Below are 16,987 nucleotides of genomic sequence, written 5' to 3'. Positions count from 1 at the left end.
GTCCACGACGCGCGCTCATCGCCGTCCCCATTGCCCGGAACACCACGGCCGTCCACTCCTGCTCCCGCGCTCCGGCGCCCCGCTGCCCGCTCCGGTCTGCCGCCTCTTCCTGCTCCTGCGTGCTCACCGTGCCCGCCATTCCCGCGTGCGGCCGAAGCCCATCGCGCGCCCGCTGCTCCTGCTCGCGCTCAACCATACCGCTTGTCGCGCCCGGCCACCGCGCGCACGCGCACCACCTCGGTGCCCCTGGACGCGCCCACGGCCGTGCCCCTCTTGTCCGCCCCCGCGCTCGGCTCCAGCCCGTCCTTAGTGGCCCGAGCCGACTGCACGCGTGCCCGACCACGCCCGCACCTGCCCGTCCGCTGCCGCCGCTTTCCCGTGCCGTTGTTGCCGCTGGCTGCTGCTGCCTTGCTTGCTCTGCGCCGTCGCCTCGCCTCGACCTCGCCACGGCCCCGCGAGGCCTGCGCCCGTAGCCACCGCGCTCACCACCTCCACCTCCGCGCCCGTGCCATGGCGCTGCTTGGCCACCCCGCTGCCTGCTGTGGTGCTGGTGCCCCAGCCCTGCTCGGGTCGCCGCCCGCACAGCCCCTGGCCGCTGGCGCTCGCGCCCGCGAGCCCTGTGGCTCTGCTCCACTCCACCCCCCTTAACCCGCGCCCGATAAGCCCCCCTGGGCCTATGATGAATGGGGCCCACGCCCAAAACGATTAAAAAAGAATAAGAAAGAATTAAAAATAAATAAATAAATAAATAATAATTAAGTTAATTAATTAATTAATCAAGTTAATTAATCATGTTTAATTAATCTAATTAAGTAGTTAGCTAAATTAAACCCTAATTAGATTAAACAGTCAATGACGAACGGGACCCACCTGTCAGGTTGACCAAGTCAACTGCTGACGTCATGATGACGTCAGCAAACACTATTTTGGATAATGTTGAATTAAAATAATTAATTAAATCCTAAAAATGATTTAATTCTTTTAAAATTAATATAAAATAAACCGTAGCTCGGATGAAAAAACTTTGTACATGAAAGTTGCTCAGAACGACAAGACGAATCCGGATACGCAGCCCGTTCGTCCACCACACATCCCTAGCATAGCGAACATGCAACTTTCCCCCTCCGATTCATCTGTCCGAAAACGTGAAACACCGGGGATATTTTCCCGGATGTTTCCCTCTTTCGCTGGTACCACCTACTGCCGCGTTAGGGCACACCTAGCACCGTGTATTGCCATGTTACGCGTTGTGATGCTTTGATTGCTCTGTTATTTATTGTGTTCCCCCTCCGTTACTTCTTTCTGGTAGACCCCGAGACTGCCGGCGACCCCCAGTTTGACTACGGTGTTGACGACCCCTCTCTTTTGCCAGAGCAACCAGGCAAGCCCCCCCTTGATCACCAGATATCGCCTATTCTTCTCTACTGCTTGCATTAGAGTAGTGTAGCATGTTACTGCTTTCCGTTAATCCTATTCTGATGCATAGCCTGTCATTGTTGCTCCAGCTGTTGATACCTTACCTGCAATCCTAAATGCTTAGTATAGGATGCTAAATTATCATCAGTGGCCCTACACTCTTGTCCGTCTGCCATGCTATACTACTGGGCCGTGATCACTTTAGGAGGTGATCACGGGCATTTGATATATACTTATACTATTACATTACTTATGATACTGTTCAGAGATGGGGGCTGAAGGGGCAGGTGGCTCCATCCCGGTAGAGGTGGGCCTGGGTTCTCGACGGCCCCTGACTGTTACTTTGTAGCGGAGCGACAGGGCAGGTTGAGACCACCTAGGAGAGAGGTGGGCCTGGCCTTGGTCGGTGTTCGCGGATACTTAACACACTTAATGAGATATTGGTATTTGATCTGAGTCTGGCTACTGGCCTATACGCACTAACCATCTACGCGGGGACAGTTATGGGCACTCGACGTCGTGGTATCAGCCGAAGCCTTCGTGACGTCAGCGACTGAGCGGCGCACGCCGGGTTGGACCGCGTAACGCAACTTCCTTTGTGATGGAGGTTGCTAGGTCTGCTCTCCGGCCGCGTTCGCAACGTGCATGTGTGCAAGGTGCGATGGGCCCAGACCCCTGCGCCATAGGATTTAGACCGGCGTGCTGACCTCTCTATTGTGCCTAGGTAGGGCTACAACGTGTTGATCTTCCGAGGCCGGGCATGACCCAGAAAAGTGTGTCCGGACAAAGGGGATCGAGCGTGTTGGGAAATGTGGTGCACCCCTGCAGGGAAGTTAATCTATTCGAATAGCCGTGATCTTCGGTAATAGGACGACTTGGAGTTGTACCTTGACCTTATGACAACTAGAACCAGATACTTAATAAAACACACCCTTCCAAGTCCCAGATACAACCGGTGATCGCTCTCTCACAGGGCTACGAGGGGAGGGTCATCGGTTAGGTTTATGCTACACGATGCTACTTGGTGAACTTACCATCTACTCTCTTCTCCTGCTGCAAGATGGAGGTTAGTAGAAGCATAGTCTTCGATAGGACGAGCTATCCCCCTCTTATTCTGGCATTCCGCAGTTCAGTCCACATATGATAGCCTTTTCCATTTGATACCAATGCATACATATGTAGTGTAGCTCCTTGCTTGCGAGTACTTTGGATGAGTACTCACGGTTGCCTTGCTCCCTCTTTTCCCCTTTTCTATACCCGATTGCTGCGACCAGACGTTGGAGCCCAGGAGACAGACGCCACCGTCGATGATGACTACTACTAGTCGGGAGGTGCCTACTACTATGTGCAGCCCGCTGACGACGACCAGGAGTAGTTTCGGAGGATCCCAGGCAGGAGGCTTGCGTCTCTTTTGATCTGTATCCCAGTTTGTGCTAGTCATCTTAAGGCAAACTTGTTTAACTTATGTCTGTACTCAGATATTGTTGCTTCCACTGACTCATCTATGATCGAGCTCTTGTATTCGAGCCCTCGAGGCCCCTGGCTTGTAATATGATGCCTGTATGACTTATTTTATTTGTAGAGTTGTGTTGTGATATCTTCCCGTGAGTCCCTGATCTTGATCGTACACGTTTGCGTGTATGATTAGTGTACGATTGAATCGGGGACGTCACAGGTTGTTAGCTTGTTTAGCCCTCTTAGGGAGACTAGATTTCTTGAACTTCACGTGCATATCCCCAGGTTGAGGTAGAGGGACATCCTCCTCCTCCAAACTTGAATCATTGATCCTCATCGGATGAGCATCCTCCTCCTCATCCGTAGTTCGACCACAAGGAGATAGATCCCCATAGGTCTTCGGGTCAACAATGAGGTGTGAGACATAGCTCTCTCCATCGGAATCCTGAGATGTCTTCTTGCTCCAAATCTGCTATAGAAACAGCTCGAAACAAAAATAGAGGATATTTATGTGTTACGGTGGTCAAAACCTTCAAGGGATTATATAATGAATTTTTATCGACCAAAATACGTATCTTACAAGAAAACGGAGTCCAGAGAGCACACGAGGTGCCCACGAGGTAGGGGGCGCGCCCAGGGGGGTAGGGCGCGCCCTCCACCCTCGTGGAGCCCTCGTGTCCTTCCCGGACTGCTTCTTATTTTTCTATTTTGCTAAATATTCCATAACGGAGAAAAATTGCCATTAGAACTGTTTTGGAGTCGGTTTACTTACTGTACCACATACCTCTTCCTTTTAGGAGTCTGAAACGTTCTGGAAAGTGTCCCTTATGTATTCCTCCGGGGTTACGATTTCAATAACATTGGTTTCAACATTTATAGGATTACCTGAGATATAATGTTTGATTCTTTGACCGTTCACCACCTTCGGATTTGTGCCTTCGAAGTTGTTGATTTTTATGGCGCCGAAACGATAGACCTCCTCGATAACGTAAGGACCTTCCCATTTAGAGAGAAGTTTTCCTGCAAAAAATCTTAAGCAAGAGTTGTATAACAATAAATAATCACCTACATTAAACTCACGCTTTTGTATCCTTTTGTCATGCCATCTTTTAACTTTTTCTTTAAACAACTTGGCATTCTCATAGGCTTTGGTTCTCCATTCATCAAGTGAGCTAATGTCAAATAACCTCTCCTCACCGGCAAGTTTGAAATCATAGTTGAGCTCTTTAATAGCCCAATATGCCTTATGTTCTAGTTCGAGAGGTAAGTGACATGCTTTTCCATAGACCATTTTATACGGAGACATACCCATAGGATTTTTATATGCAGTTCTATAGGCCCATAATGCATCATCAATTTCTTGGACAAATTCTTTCTAGATCTATTAACAGTCTTTTGCACAATTAATGTGAGTTCTCTATTACTCAGTTCTACTTGACCACTAGACTGTGGGTGATAAGGAGATGCAATTCTATGATTAACAACATACTTAGCAAGCATTTTACAGAAAGCACCATGAATAAAATGTGAACCACCATCAGTCATTAAATAACTAGGGACTCCAAACCTCGGAAAAATAACTTCTTTAAGCATCTTAATATAGGTGTTATGATCAGCACTACTAGTTGGAATAGCTTCTACCCACTTAGTAACGTAATCAACAACAACTAAAATATGTGTACTACCTCTTGAGCACTGCGTTGGATTTCCCCGAAGAGGAGAGGATGATGCAGCAAAGTAGCGTAAGTATTTCCCTCAGTTTTTGAGAACCAATGTATCAATCCAGTAGGAGGCTACGCTCAAGTTCCTCGTACCTACACAAAAAACAATAGCTCAACGCAACCAACGCGCTTAGGGGTTGTCAATCGCTTCACGGTCACTTACGAAAGTGAGATCTGATAGAGATGATAAATAATATTTTTGGTATTTTTGGTATAGAGATGCAAATTAAAAGGTAAAAGCAAAGTAAAAGCAAAGCAATAATAAAGTGATGGAGATTAATATGATGATAAAGAGACCCGGGGGCCATAGGTTTCACTAGTGTCTTCTCTCAAGAGCATAAGTATTCTACGGTGGGTGAACAAATTATTGTTGAGCAATTGACAGAATTGAGCATAGTTATGAGAATATCTAGGTATGATCATGTATATAGGCATCACGTCCGAGACAAGTAGACCGAAACGATTCTGCATCTACTACTATTACTCCACTCATCGACCGCTATCCAGCATGCATCTAGAGTATTAAGTTAAAAACAGAGTAACGCCTTAAGCAAGATGACATGATGTAGAGGGATAGTTTCATGCAATATGATAAAAAAACCATCTTGTTATCCTCGATGGCAACGATACAATACGTGCCTTGCTGCCCCTTCTGTCACTGGGAAAGGACACCGCAAGATCGAACCCAAAGCTAAGCACTTCTCCCATGGAAAGAGCAACCAATCTAGTAGGCCAAACCAAACTGATAATTCGAAGAGACTTGCAAAGATAACCAATCATACATAAAAGAATTCAGAGAAGATTCAAATATTATTCATAGATAGACTTGATCATAAACCCACAATTCATCGGTCTCAACAAACACACCGCAAAAAGAAGATTACATCGAATAGATCTCCACAAGAGAGGGGGAGAACATTGTATTGAGATCCAAAAAGAGAGAAGAAGCCATCTAGCTACTAACTATGGACCCGTAGGTCTGAAGTAAACTACTCACACTTCATCGGAGAGGCTTGGACGATGATGTAGAAGCCCTCCGTGATCGATGCCCCTTCCGGTGGAGCTCCGGCACAGGCCCCAAGATGGGATCTCGTGGATACAGAAAGTTGTGGCGGTGGAATTAGGTTTTTGGCTCCTGTTCTGATCGTTTGGGGGTACGTGGATATATATAGGAGGAAGAAGTACGTCGGTGGAGCTTTGAGGGGCCCACGAGGCAAGGGGGCGCGCCCTCCACCCTCGTGACCGCCTCGTGGCTTTCTTGACGGAGGATCCAAGTCCCCTGGGTCTTATCTGATGAGAAAATCACGTTCCCGAAGGTTTCATTCCATTTGGACTCTGTTTGATATTCCTTTTCTTCAAAACCCTAAAACAGGCAAAAAACATCAATTCTGGTCTGGGCCTCCAGTTAATAGGTTAGTCCCAAAAATAATATAAAAGTGGAAAATAAAGCCCAATATAGTCCAAAACAGTAGATAATATATGATGGAGCAATCAAAAATTATAGATACGTTGGAGACGTATCAAGCATCCCCAAGCTTAATTGCTGCTCGTCCTCGAGTAGGTAAATGATAAAAAGAGAATTTTTGATGCGTAGTGCTACTTGGCATAATTTTAATGTAATTCTTCTTAATTGTGGTATGCATATTCAGATCCGAAAGATTCAAGACAAAAGTTCATATTGACATAAAAATGATAATACTTCAAGCATACTAACTATGCAATTATTTCTTCTCAAAATAACATGGCCAAAGAAAGTTCATCCCTACAAAATCATATAGTTTAGTCATGTTTCATTTTCGTCACACAAGAATGCTCTCATCATGCACAACCCCGATGACAAGCCAAGCAATTGTTTCATACTTTAGTAATCTCAAACCTATAAACTTTCACGCAATATATGAGCGCGAGCCATGGACATAGCACTATGGGTGGAATAGAATATAATGAGGGGGGGTTATGTGGAGAAGACAAAAAAGGAGAAAGTCTCACATCAACGAGGCTAATCAATGGGCTATGGAGATGCCCACCGATTGATGTTAATGCAAGGAGTAGGGATTGCCATGCAACGGATGCACTAGAGCTATAAATGTATGAAAGCTCAATAAAAGAAACTAGTGGGTGTGCATCCAACTTGCTTGCTCATGAAGACCTAGGGCACTTGAGGAGGCCCATTGTTGGAATATACAAGCCAAGTTCTATAATGAAAAATTCCCACTAGTATATGAAAGTGATAACATGAGAGGCTCTCTACTATGAACATCATGGTGCTACTTTGAAGCACAAGTGTGGTAAAAGGATAGTAACATTGTCCCTTCTCTCTTTTCTCTCATTGTTTGGGCCTTTTTATGGCCTTTCTCTTTTTTGGGGGCCTTCTCTTTTTATGGCCTTTTTTTCATTGCTCACTTGGGACAATGCTCTAATAATGATGATCATCTTACTTCTATTTATTTACAACTCAATGATTACAACTCGATACTAGAACAAAGATGACTCTATATGAATGCCTCCGGCGGTGTACCGGGATATGCAATGAATGAAGAGTGACATGTATGGAAGAATTATGAATGGTGGCTTTGCCACAAATACTATGTCAACTACATGATCATGCTAAGCAATATGACAATGATGAATGTGTCATGATGGATGGAATGATGGAAAGTTGCATGGCAATATATCTCGGAATGGCTATGGAAATGCCATAATAGGCAGGTATAGTGGCTGTTTTGAGGAAGATATAAGGAGGTTTATGTGTGAAAGAGAGTATCATATCACGGGGTTTGGATGCACCGGCGAAGTTTGCGCCAACTCTCAATGTGAGAAAGGGCAATGCACGGTACCGAAGAGGCTAGCAAGGATGGAAGGGTGAGAATGCGTATAATCCATGGACTCAACATTAGTCATAAAGAACTCACATACTTATTGCAAAAATCTACATGTCATCAAAAACCTCGGCACTACGCGCATGCTCCTAGGGGGATAGATTGGTAGGAAAAGACCATCGCTCGTCCCCAACCGCCACTCATAAGGAAGACAATCAAGTAACACCTCATGTTTCAAATTTGTTGCATAACGTTTACCATATGTGCATGCTACGGGACTTGCAAACTTCAACACAAGTATTTCTCAATTTCACAACTACTCAACTAGCATGACTTTGATATTATTACCTCCATATCTCAAAACAATCATCAAGCATCAAACTTTTTTTAGTATTCAACACACTCATATGAAAGCTTTATTATTAATCTTGCATACCGAGCATATTAGGATTTTAAGCAAATTACCATGCTATTAAGACTCTCAAAATATTCTAAGTGAAGCATGAGAGATCAATAGTTTCTATAAAATAAATCCACCACCATACTCTAAAAGATATAAGTGAAGCACTAGAGCAAAATTATAAAGCTCAAAAGATATAAGTGAAGCACATAGAGTATTCTATCAAATTACAAATCATGTATGGCTCTCTCAAAAGGTGTGTACAGAAAGGATGATTGTTTTAAACTAACAAGCAAAGACTCAAATCATAAAAGACGCTCCAAGCAAAACACATATCATGTGGTGAATAAAAATATAGCTCCAAGTAAAGTTACCGATAGAAGTAGACGAAAAAGAGGGGATGCCTTCCGGGGCATCCCCAAGCTTTGGCCTTTAGGTGTCCTTAGATTATCTTGGGGGTGCCATGGGCATCCCCAAGCTTAGGCTATTGCCACTCCTTGTTCCATAATCCATCAAATCTTTACCCAAAACTTGAAAACTTCACAGCACAAAACTTAAAGTAGAAAATCTCGTGAGCTCTGTTAGCGAAAGAAAACAAAAGACCACTTCAAGGTACTGTAATGAACTCATTATTTATTTATATTGGTGTTATAACTACTGTATTCCAACTTCTCTATGGATTATAAACTATTTTACTAGCCATAGATTCATCAAAATAAGCAAACAACACACGAAAAACAGAATCTGTCAAAAACAGAACAGTCTGTAGTAATCTGTAGCTAGCGCAAAATCTGGAAGCCCAAAAATTCTAAAATAAATTGCTGGACGTGAGGAATTTATCTATTAATCATATTCAAAAATAATTAACTAAATATCACTTTCCAAATAAAAATTACATAAGTTCTCGTGAGCGCTAAAGTTTCTGTTTTTTACAGCAAGTTCAACAAGACTTTCCCCAAGTCTTCCCAACGGTTCTACTTGGAAAAAACACTAATTAAACACAAAAAACACAACCAAAACAGAGGCTAAATAATTTATTTATTACTAAACAGGAGCAAAAAGCAAGGAATAAAAATAAAATTGGGTTGCCTCCCAACAAGCGCTATTGTTTAACGCCCCTAGCTAGGCATAACAAGCAAGAATAGATCTAGGTATTGCCATCTTTGGTAGGCAACTCTTCAATGAGGAATATATCTCCCTTAGGAATTTCTTTCTTTCTAGTGATTATCAAACTCTTAGCACAAGATCGAAAAATTCATTTGTAGCAATTGGTTCCTTAATGATAGCAAAAGGATTGGGATGAATACTTATAGATTTAAGATCCACAGTTTCCTTACTAGATGATTCACCCTTATTTTTAGGAACATACATAAGCTTGGCAATTTTAGTAGGAGGACTAGGAGAATTCTTTACGGAAGAAAAAGCGGTTCCAAAGTTCGTAATGATACCCTCAAGTTTATCGATTCTAGTAGAATCTAAGTTTATTTTCTCATTAACTATGGGTTCCTTTTCCTTAATATTTTTCGAAGTCATTCCTACCTTAGATCCGTATTGGGTAATTTGATTGTGGATCTTTTTATCTAGATTTTCAATTAATTCAATAGTAGCAACTTTATTTTCAATAATTTCAAGTTTTTGCATAGCATGCTCCAAAGTTAACATAGTTCCATTAACCAAAAGAGGTGGTGAGCCAAATAAATCTAGCATAGCATTATAAGAATCAAAAGTATGGCTACCCAAGAAATTCCCTCCGGTAATGGTATCAAGGATATATCTATACCAAGGATTAGTACGTACATAAAAATTGCAAAGAAGAACTGAGGTAGATTGCTTCCTGGTAGATCTATTTTGAGCATTGCAAATTCTATACCAAGCATATTTTAGATTTTCTCCCTCCCTTTGTTTAAGATTTAGAACTTCATTCTTGGGAGACAACGGAGAAGATAAGTGACTAGCCATAACGGCAAGCAAACAAACTAACACATAAGCAAACAAAAGGCAAATGGGCAAAAGAGGCAAATAGAGAGGGAGGATAGAGAGAGAGGGCGAATAAAATGGCAAGGGTGAAGTGGGGGAGAGGAAAACGAGAGGCAAATGGCAAATAATGTAAGGCGGGAGATAGGGATTGTGATGGGTACTTGGTATGTTGACTTTTGCGCAGACTCCCCGGCAACGGCACCAGAAATTGCTCGTTGTCGGGAGTCAAATATTGACTTGCGCGAACCTCCCCGGCAACGGCGCCAGAAATTCTTCTTGCTACCTCTTGAGCACTGTGTTGGATTTCCCCTAAGAGGAGATGATGACGCTGCAAAGTAGCGTAAGTATTTCCCTCAGTTTTTGAGAACCAAGGTATCAATCCAGTAGGAGGCTACGCTCGAGTCCCTCATACCTACACAAAAACAATAGCTCAACGCAACCAACGCGCTTAGGGGTTGTCAATCCCTTCACGGTCACTTGCGAAAGTGAGATCTGATAGAGATGATAAATAATATTTTTGGTATTTTTGGTATAGAGATGCAAAGTAAAAAGTAAAAGCAAAGTGATGGAGATTAATATGATGATAAAGAGACCCGGGGGCCATAGGTTTCACTAGTAGCTTCTCTCAAGAGCATAAGTATTCTACGGTGGGTGAACAAATTACTGTTGAGCAATTGACAGAATTGAGCATAGTTATGAGAATATCTAGGTATGATCATGTATATAGGCATCACGTCCGAGACATGTAGACCGAACCGATTCTGCATCTACTACTATTACTCCACTCATCGACTGCTATCCAGCATGCATCTAGAGTATTAAGTTAAAAACAGAGTAACGCCTTAAGCAAGATGACATGATGTAGAGGGATAGTTTCATGCAATATGATAAAAAAAACCATCTTGTTATCCTCGATGGCAACGATACAATACGTGCCTTGCTGCCCCTTCTGTCACTGGGAAAGGACACCGCAAGATCGAACCCAAAGCTAAGCACTTCTCCCATGGCAAGAGCAACCAATCTAGTAGGCCAAACCAAACTGATAATTCGAAGAGACTTGCAAAGATAACCAATCATACATAAAAGAATTCAGAGAAGATTCAAATATTATTCATAGATAGACTTGATCATAAACCCACAATTCATCGGTCTCAACAAACACACCGCAAAAAGAAGATTACATCGAATAGATCTCCACAAGAGAGGGGGAGAACATTGTATTGAGATCCAAAAAGAGAGAAGAAGCCATATAGCTACTAACTATTGACCCGTAGGTCTGAAGTAAACCACTCACACTTCATCGGAGAGGCTTGGACGATGATGTAGAAGCCCTCCGTGATCGATGCCCCTTCCGGTGGAGCTCCGGCACAGGCCCCAAGATGGGATCTCGTGGATACAGAAAGTTGTGGCGGTGGAATTAGGTTTTTGGCTCCTGTTCTGATCGTTTGGGGGTACGTGGATATATATAGGAGGAAGAAGTACGTCGGTGGAGCTTTGAGGGGCCCACGAGGCAAGGGGGCGCGCCCTAGGGGGCGCCCTCCACCCTCGTGACTGCCTCGTGGCTTTCTTGACGGAGGGTCCAAGTCTCCTGGGTCTTATCTGATGAGAAAATCACGTTCCCGAAGGTTTCATTCCGTTTGGACTCCGTTTGATATTCCTTTTCTTCGAAACCCTATAACAGGCAAAAAACAACAATTCTGGGCTGGGCCTCCGGTTAATAGGTTAGTCCCAAAAATAATATAAAAGTGGAAAATAGAGCCCAATATAGTCCAAAACAGTAGATAATATAGCATGGAGCAATAAAAAATTATAGATACGTTGGAGACGTATCAATGTGTATATCCATTAGAGGCAGGAAACGGTCCCATATAATTAAAGCCCCAAACGTCAAATGGTTCAATAACAAGTGAATAATTCATAGGCATTTCTTGACGCCTACTAATATTACCAATTCTTTGACATTCATCACAAGATAAGACAAACTTACGGGCATCCTTGAAGAGAGTAGGCCAATAAAAACCGGATTGCAATACCTTATGTGCAGTTCTATCTCTAGTGTGGTGTCCTCCATAAGCTTCGGAGTGACACTTGCATAGGATCTGTTCCTGTTCATGCCCAGGTACACAACGCCTAATAACACCATCTACTCCTTCTTTATAAAGATTTGGGTCATCCCAAAAGTAATGTCTTAAATCATAGAAAAACTTTTTCTTTTGCTGGTATGTGAAACTAGGTGGTATAAATTTAGCAACAATGTAATTAGCATAATCAGCATACCATGGAGCAGTATGAGAAGCATTTATGACATTTAATTGTTCATCAGGAAAGCTATCATCAATAGGTAGTGGGTCATAAGAACATTTTCTAAACTAGACAAGTTATCTGCAACGGGGTTCTCAGCTCCCTTTCTATCAATAATATGCAAATCAAATTCTTGTAGTAAGAGAACCCATCTAATAAGTCTATGTTTAGCATCTTTCTTTTCCATAAGATATTTAATAGCAGCATGATCAGTGTGAATAGTTACTTTAGAATCAACAATATAAGGTCTGAACTTATCACAAGCAAATACAACTGCTAAAAATTTCAGTAGTGGCATAATTTCTCTGGGCATTGTCTAGAGTTTTACTGGCATATTGAATAACATTTAATTTCTTATCAACTCTTTGCCCTAGGACAACACCTACAACATAATCACTAGCATCACACATAATTTCAAAAGGTAAATTCCAGTCAGGTGGCTGAACGATAGGTGCAGAGATTAATGCTTTCTTAAGTATTTCAAATGCTTCTACACAATCATCATCAAAGACGAATGGTATATCTTTTTGTAATAAATTAGTCAGAGGCCGAGAAATTTTTGAAAAGTCCTCAATGAACCTCTGATACGTCTTCGTCGTATCTATATTTTTTGATTGTTCCATGCAAATATTATACAACTTTCATTTACTTTTGGCAACTTTTTATACTATTTTTGGGACTAACATATTGATCCAGTGCCCAGTGCCAGTTCCTGTTTGTTGCATGTTTTATGTTTTGTAGAATATCCATATCAAACGGAATCCAAATGGGATACAAATGAACGGAGCATATTTTTGGAATATTTGGAGAATTCCGGAAGAAAAATCCACGCGAGACGGTGCCCGAGGTGGCCACGAGGCAGGGGGCGCGCCCCTGGCCCTCGTGGGCTACCCGTAAGGCGGTTGATGCCCTTCTTCAGCCGCAATAAAGCTATTTTTTAGTAAAAAATCATGGCGAAGGTTTCGTTCCAATCGGAGTTACGGATCTCCATATATATACGAAACGGTGAAAGGGCAGCAGAAGATAACGCATAAACAGAGAGAGACAGATCCAATCTCGGAGGGTCTCTCGCCCCTCCCATGCCATGGAGGCCAAGGACCAGAGGGGAAACCCTTCTCCCATCTAGGGAGGAGGTCAAGGAAGAAGAAGACGAAGGCCCCCCCTCACCCCTTCTCTTCCGGTGGCGCCGGAACGCTGCCGTGGTCATCATCATAATCACCGCGATCTACACCAACACCTCCGCCATCTTCACCAACATCTCCATCACCTTCCCCCCTCTATCTATAGCGGTCCACTCTCCCGCAACCCGCTGTACCCTCTACTTGAACATGGTGCTTTATGCTTCATATTATTATCCAATGATGTGTTGCCATCCTATGATGTCTGAGTAGATTTTCGTTGTCCTATCGGTGGTTGATGAATTGCTATGATCGATTTAATTTTCTTGTGATTATGTTGCTGTCCTTTGGTGCCCATCATATGAGCGCGCGCGTGGATCACACCATAGGGTTAGTTGTATGTTGATGGGACTATGTATTGGAGGGCAAGAGTGACAAAAGCTTCAACCTAGCATGGAAATTGATGCATACAGGATTGAAGGGGGACCAATATATCTTAATGCTATGGTTGGGTTTTACCTTAATGAATGTTAGTAGTTGCGGACGCTTGCTAATAGTTCCAATCATAAGTGCATAGAATTCCAAGTCAGGGATGACATGCTAGCAGTGGCCTCTCCCACATAAAACTTGCTATCAGTCTAGTAAAGTAGTCAATTGCTTAGGGGCAATTTCGCAACTCCTACCACCACTTTTCCACACTCGCTATATTTACTTTATTGCTTCTTTACTTACAACAGCCCCTACTTTTTATTTACATAATCTTTATTACCTTGAAAACCTATCCAACAACACCTACAAAGTACTTCTAGTTTCATAGTTGTTCTAGGTAAAGCGAACGTCAAGCGTGCGTAGAGTTGTATCGGTGGTCGATAGAACTTGAGGGAATATTTGTTCTACCTTTAGCTCCTCGTTGGGTTCGACACTCTTACTTATCGAAAACTGTTGCGATCCCCTATACTTGTGGGTTATCAAGACCTTTTTCTGGCGCCGTTGCCGGGGAGCAATAGTGTGGGGTGAATATTCTTGTGTGTGCTTGTTTGCTTTATCACTAAGTAATTTTTATTTGCTGTTCTTAGTTCTTCTTTATCTTTATTTATGGATATGGAACACGAAATACCAAAAAAATAGGTGTACTTGCTACTCATGGAGATGGGGAACCTCCTAAAACCCTCGATGCTGGTTATGTGAAAGATATTATGTAGTACTTTAATAATCCTGAGAAAACCCCATTCAATTATGTAATGGGAGTAACGTTGGATCAACGTGAATACTTTAGGGATTACCGCTTGACACAAAAAGGGAAACTATTATGGGATCAAATTCATTTATTGAATTGGTATGCTAGGCAACTATGCTTGAGATATGATTATACTTATTGCTCTAGGATGAAGGCTCCACACCTTCCCTTTTTATGCGAATTTAATGATAATAAAACCTTAGCTTCTTAGGATAATGGTATATATGATTACTAACAAATAGAAGAATTTGTTGCATTTATGGGTGCTTATGAAATTGAATCTATGTTTAAAGAGTTTGAAGATTTTGATGATGATGTTTATAGGCCTGAAAATTTATCTATCCTAAAATATTGCTATGATAATTATGAATATAATTCCTATATTAATGCGCTTATTGAGAAAGTCTCCGTTGTCCAAGAAGAGACTAATATTTTGCAGGAATCTATGGAAGAAGAAGTTGATGAAATTGTGAGCTCATTGGATGAAAAAGATGACGAGGAGAGCGAAGAACAAAGGGAGGAAGAGCGGATTAGCTACCCGTGCCCACCTTCTAATGAGAGTAATCCTCCAACTCATGCATTGTTTAATTTCCCTTTGTGCTTACCGAAGGATGATTGCTATGATGACTGTTATGATCCCGTTGATTCTTTTGAAATATCCCTTTTTGATTATGCTTGCTATGCTTGTGGCCAAGATGCCAATATGAATTATGCTTATGGAGATGAACTTTCTATAGTTCCTTATGTTAAACATGAAATTGTTGCTATTGCACCCACGCATGATTGTCCTATTATCTTTTTGAATTCTCCCGACTACACTATATCAGAGAAGTTTGCACTTATTAAGGATTATATTGATGGGTTGCCTTTTACCGTTACACTTGATGGTTTTGATAGATATAATATGCATGTGCTTGCTGCTCCTACTTACAATTATTATGAGAGAGGAACTATATCTCCACCTCTCTATATTTCCCACACGATAAAATTGGAAGAAACTGTTTATACTATGCATTAGCCTTTACTTTGTGTGCAAGAATTGTTCTTTTATGACATGCCGATGCATAGGAAGAGAGTTAGACTTTGTTGTTGCATGATATATGTTACTTTGTGCTCACTACTAAATTACAAATCATTGTTAATTAAAATTGGCTTTGATATACCTTGGGATCGGGTGGATTCATTACTTGAGCACTATATGCCTAGCTTAATGGCTTTAAAGAAAGCACTGTCAGGGAGAAAACACGGAAGTTTTAGGGAGTCATTTATTTCTGTTGAGTGCTTTCATATAGTTTAAAAACAACAAAAATAAAGAGGGGAACCCAAAACTTTTTCAGAAAGGAAAGTGAAAGTGAGAGAGACAAGCATTGTTGAAGTGGGAGAGCTCCTTGAACTTTGTTCATGCTCACAGAAACTTTGTGAATCTTGATTACAGAAACTTTTCAATAAAAATAATTATCCCCTTGTACAATTCCATTGTATTATAAAAATAATGTGCCAAGGTTTTCCTTTAGGATGTTTACTTTGCTTGTTGGTTTGTACGGTACAGGACAGAAACTTTGGCTGTAGTGCGCGATTTTACATTTTTAGCTGGACCGTCAAATGGTTCTGATTCTTTTTGCACCGTCTTTATATACAAATTTTTAATTTTTCCTAATTTTGTCAGAATTTTTCAAGTATCAGAAGTATGGTGAATGTTCATATTATTACAGACTGTTCTGTTTTAGACAGATTCTGTTTTTGATGCATAGTTTGCTTGTTTTGATGAAACTATCATTTTATATTAGTGGATTAAGCCATGAAAAAGTTATGTTACAGTAGACACAATGAAAAAACAAAATATGAATTGGTTTGCAAAAGTACTTAGATTAGTGATTTGCTTTATTATACTAACGGATCTTACTGAGTTTTCTGTTGAAGTTTTGTGTGGATGAAGTGTTCGATGATCGAGAAGGTCTCGATGTGAGAAGAAGGAAGAGAGGCAAGATGTAACGCCCGGATAATCTTGCTACAGTAATCCCACGCTAATCATGCCACGTCATCTCGATTACTGTTGCTAAACTCCGTTAGTTCAAACCACGTCAAATTCAAATTTAAAATTAATGTCGACAATAAAAATTTTCAAAAATTGAAACAAAAATGTTCGGTGGTTACCAAATATTACAAAGGTAATTATGGTGCAGCGAACACATTTTATAAAATGTCTAAATAATTTAATATGTTTTAAAATATAAATGCAAATAGATAAAAACAAAACAGAAAAACTAAAACTAAAATTAGAAGAAAGGAGAGAGGAAGACCCCTCGGGCTAGCAGACCCAGCGGGCCGGCCCATTCGCCCTCCAGGCCCAGCCGGCCGGCCCACTACCCCCCTTCTTATCCACTCCCCTTGTAACCCTAAACTACCCACGACGCCCACTCCCCCCTCCCGCAGAAATATCTCCCTTCCCCCCATCTCTCCCGATTGGATCGGGAGGAGACGGCCGCCCCGACGCCCGTCGTTGCCGGCCCCGCCAATCGCCGCCGCCGCCCGACGCAGCCCGC

Source organism: Triticum aestivum, chromosome 4A, assembly GCF_018294505.1.
Source record: "Triticum aestivum cultivar Chinese Spring chromosome 4A, IWGSC CS RefSeq v2.1, whole genome shotgun sequence".
NCBI classification, from domain to species: Eukaryota; Viridiplantae; Streptophyta; class Magnoliopsida; order Poales; family Poaceae; genus Triticum; species Triticum aestivum.
Note: the sequence above shows the minus strand (reverse complement) of the source record.